Source organism: Palaemon carinicauda, chromosome 5 (genome assembly GCF_036898095.1).
Source record: "Palaemon carinicauda isolate YSFRI2023 chromosome 5, ASM3689809v2, whole genome shotgun sequence".
NCBI lineage: Eukaryota > Metazoa > Arthropoda > Malacostraca > Decapoda > Palaemonidae > Palaemon > Palaemon carinicauda.
The window spans coordinates 34,751,144-34,756,143 of NC_090729.1; positions in this window are offsets into that span (position 1 = coordinate 34,751,144).

Sequence of the window (5,000 nt, forward strand, 5' to 3'; positions counted from 1 at the left end):
CAACCGCACCTCTCCCCAAACCAAGGCACCCGCCTCCCTCTCAGCGTAATCCTCCTCCTACTAGGCATGCAATTCCTGAACTTTCCTCTCCTCCACGTCCTATCCAAAACCAAAACCTCAACGTCCATCTAAAATTCCTCCAAATTCACAATGAGCCCTATCCCACACTCCTCCTTCACCTTCACTAAGACCAACCTATCCCCCTATCACTCTCACTCCTTCCGATTAAATACATCCACAATCCACCTCACCAAAAACCCAAATCCCTGACACTACTAACTACATAAGGGATTTATCCAGCTTAACTATATCAACCCGTCAGAAGCCCTCCAAACGCGTGGGTTTTTATTGCCTCATTATCAGATGTACTTGGTAACTTTTTGAATGTTCATAGATTCAAATACCCATAGCAAGCCTTAGACAATTTTGTTTTCAAAAGTTCCCCCAAGAACTATGAATCCCAGTCTCTTCTTAGTGCCTCCATTGAACGATTCTAATACAAACACACACACCAACGAAGTTACTCCAAAGTGTTCCAAATGAACGTGTGTAGACTCAAACCCCAGTTTCGATTCCTACAATCCCAACCTCGGTGCAATCTCCTGACATTATTTTGCAGCAGGAGAACTTATCAAGTGAGATCGCATCATTCTTCTTTGGAGGATAAAAAGTGTATAACATGCATCCAATACAAACAACGAGGGAATTAACTACTTCCATCAAGAATATCCTCCATAAAGTGTACAAAGCATCAACTAAGGGAGAGAAAAAGAAATACTCAGTGCTGAAGTGTCTCTACTAGCCAAAACTTTCATAGTCCAAAATGATATAATCATTGCAGGTGATTTCCATGCCCATCATCCATTTTTAACTCGATATTGGCATCACACCAGACAGGCCAATTTCTGAACGCCCCCCAACAAGGATATCAAGATGTAACATTGCTAAACAATGACATATGTATTATATGCCACAGAGAGCACACTCATGCAAAACTACCAAGAAGGAGCTTGGTATGATCCAGGCCAAGTGCAAAGACCTGGACCTAAAGATCAATGCCAACAAGACCAAAGCAATGGCCACCAAATTGTTGAAGGACCCCCCAGCTTCACCCTCATAGAGGAACCCCTAGAATTGGTAAAGCAATTCATGTATCTAGGAGTAATCATCAGCAAAACTCTATCGTCTGCTAGCAGAGTTATGTACCTTAGTGAGAAGCCAAAAATTTGCCTCTCAGTCATAAAAGGAAGGACATTACTTAAACAATGAGTATCAAACAGCCTCCTAAGACTGCCCTCTAACAACGCCTCCACACTGCAAATAAAGCTAGTGGCCTTTGCCAAAGCCCCGGAAGAAGTGGGTAGTCTACCTGAAGTATATACAATAATCCACCCGGATTCAAGAAAAGCCAATCTGGCACTCAGCAGCAATCGACTCACTGAAAAAATCTACCTAATCACAGCAATACAGTATCTAGCCTTAGCTAATCAAAAAAAAAAAAAAACAGTCAGATCGTCTGAAACTGGATTCCAGGTTACACTGAAATTTCTGGCAATGTTGATGCCGATAATCTAGCCAAGTCTTCCCTGATGTACCAGACAATCAGTATAACATTTCAACCTTAGCTTAGAATCATCATAAATCAAATGATAGCGTTTTGCAAAATGCAAAAGACAAGTGAAGTAAGGCGAGCCTTCCCCAAAGGCCCCAGATCAGCTAAATGCTACATCTAAGCAACTAACCTAGTCCCGTATCCTCTTACAAAAAACGCTCCCTGGCAGGTTGTGATTATCATTTTCAGACTGCGACTGGGTTATCTTTAGCTGGTAAATCATCATTAACATCGACGACTACCCATCAGCACAACCCAGACAGTGAAGCCCAAGCAACAACTGTCAGCAATTGAATGGTGAACCTTAGCAACACCAACTTTTGAATTATCCAGAAACAACCCTATTTAGACACGATTTCAACTCTAACATTCCTATAACTAGACATCGTAATCACCAACACCTGTTTTTAAACCAAAATGACTGAACATTGTAATTTGCTGCTTAACCTCTTTTTAACTTGTCTCTCATTTACAATTCCCCTTTCTCTTTAAAGAAGTCTCAATGACTGAAACAAATAGATAAATTTTTCAGGACCCATTCCCAACTATACATTAAATTTGACAAGAATATAGATGTCCCAATGACTGAAACACATAGTAATTTTTTTTTTCTATAACTCATATTCGCTAATGAAATTCTCCTTTTCAGCTCTCTCCTACTCAAGCTGAGACTTTTTAATATTCCTCATTCTAAAACTTATGCTTAAATTACTAAGGATGATTCTCACTCCTTATTTGCCAATATTTCGAACTATAGCATTTCATAACTCCTCCCAAAGCTCTCCCACTCTTAAGGACTTTCAGTTGTACCCCTTGCTTTCCACCTGAATGACAGGAGCCAGTCTAGTCAGTTTTCTAGAAGAGGATGTTTTTTCCTCTTCGTCACCTTCTTCCGCTTCATCTGACCTAAATAGGCTGGGATGCCTCTAAAAATAAATAAAGCTAAATTGACAATAAATGAAAGTTATCGATTATTTCTAACCCATATCTGAAGCCACCTGAAAATAGATGTTGCAAGATATACCATATCCTAAACGACCTAAAAACCCAAAACACACCTATGGGCTGCAATATGTAAGAGCCCAGAGCTGCCTGTAAGGGCCAGGCAATCTGAAAAAGCAATTTAAGCATCAACGCAGAATATATCCTCGAAGCAATACCTGGTGATATTTTCCTGGAAATTTCAGATTAGTTTTGGGACCACAGGAACACCTCAATAGCGTAATATCTCTGCAAAACACCTCCTGTAGCAGTTCTCTGAAGACTAAAAGGCTTTGTTCACCCTCAGGTAATAGGTAAGTTTCGCTAACCTGTAACCTACCACCTGCTGCAGACAGCTCTTCTCATGAAGGGAGTCTACTCTGTATATTTAGGTATGATACCTACACAAAATATGTAAACGTCACAATCACCAATATCAATATTTTGCCCATGGAGGACCCTTTTGACCAAAGTTAACACCCTTTTAGATATGCCACTTCATACCTTCAAGACCTCCATTAATGCCTCCACTCTTGGTGAAAAAGACAACTATTCAACATCGACTGAAGCTGACGTGAATGTGTCGAAAACATATGCCCACCTTGTGAAGTGCTAGAGCTGCGAAAATACTACGCACCACTCACATATGCTCCCCCTCACTCACGTCCAGACCAATGACCCCTACAGCCAGTTTACTGATGCCCATCGGCCATAGTTATGCTACTACTAACACTCCAAATTTGGGGGCCGTTGCGAAGAAACGTTTGAAAGGTTATCAGTGGCCAAACTGATTGCTTGTGTGGTTGGCTTCACCTATCACTTATCTTTTTTTTTACATGATGCAGGTATAAGTATGCAGTTTTTTGGTAGACACATAGTCATTTCAAGCCTGCTGACATCCACCTGGTGGCTACCAACAGAACTGCAATCCCCACGAACAAGTAGGTGACACTCACGTATCATTGGAAAGTGCTAAATATCATTAGAAGTTTATCCTTGCTGATGTCACACTAAGAATCCTCGGTGTGGATTTCTTCTCCCATTTCCCTGTCCTTATTTACGTTGCTCACTGATATTAAATCAACATGAACACTTACTTGCCTACACCTCTTTAATCTGTCCCCTACAATCTCACTCTTCACATCAGGGCAGTAACAAATGCCTACACCTCCAATCCCATTATAGCCAAAAGTCTCCCACCGAGAACCTCGCCAAACACAGACGTTTCCTGCCAAGTGCAGTATTTATCACCAGATCAAGACGATGTGGCACCCGATGTTTGCATGGTTTTGGCATCTACTCTCTAAGTGGAAGAAACAGTTCTTTGCCAGAAGGCTTCACCCCATGGTCGGCAACCTTGAACATCTTCCTGTAAAAGGATGACTCCCTGTTCTTTTGTGGGGATTATAGGATCCTGAACATACAGACTTAACGGGATTACTACCCACTCCCCAACATTGCTGATGTTACTTCCTACTTGCACAAAGTAAAGGTATTCTCCACTCATAACCTCTTGAAGATTTATTATCAGGTGCCTATCAGCCAAGAAGAGCTCCTCAAGACTATTACCATCCCCTTCATGACCTACACATTTAATTACTCCTGTTTTGTCTTTTTTTAATGTTTGGGCCACTTTTCAAGCACTCATGGATGGTATCCTAGGGAACCTTCCCTTCTATGTATATTAAATGGATGACATACTTGTGTGCTCTTTTACCAAAGAGGAAAACTCCATCACCTATTTATTGTTCTCGACCGCCTGCAACAGAATGGCCTGGAAGTCTGGTACGACATGTGTATGAAGTCATTCACCCTCCTCCCTAAGAGAGTATCAGCTGTTCAAAACTTTTCTGCACCCTTAACCGTTTAAAGCATTACAAGAATTCATGGATAAGATAAACACCTATTACCAGTTCTTGCCAACCACCCAAAACAACTCTTACACCATATATCCCTCTCATGGGCAAGCCAGCAGTCTTAAAGTTGGGTCACTTTCAGGAAGCGGTCTTTGGCAATGCCCCTCTCTATCTCTCCACCAATGGCAGTCACATTGCTACTCAAACAGGTTAGCTTCTTCAGCAGTAACAATCCAACATGAAATGTGGTAACTCTTTCTTTGACCACTAATTAAAGCGGTGAATTTGGCTGTCCGTCACCTTAATCACATCTTCGAAGATATGCCCTTCATTTTCATGGAACATTTACCCCTGGTACAGTGCAGTCAAATGCTTCATCAATATGTTAACGCCGTCACCTCTCTGCCATGGCTGAATACAACTGCACCTTGCAACATGACCTTGGGAAAAAGAAGCCCATTGCCGATGCCCTGTTAACAAACTGGTTGGTCAACATTCACATGGGATTAGCTGACAAAACCTAAGCAGAAGACTAACGAAGAACTCAAGAG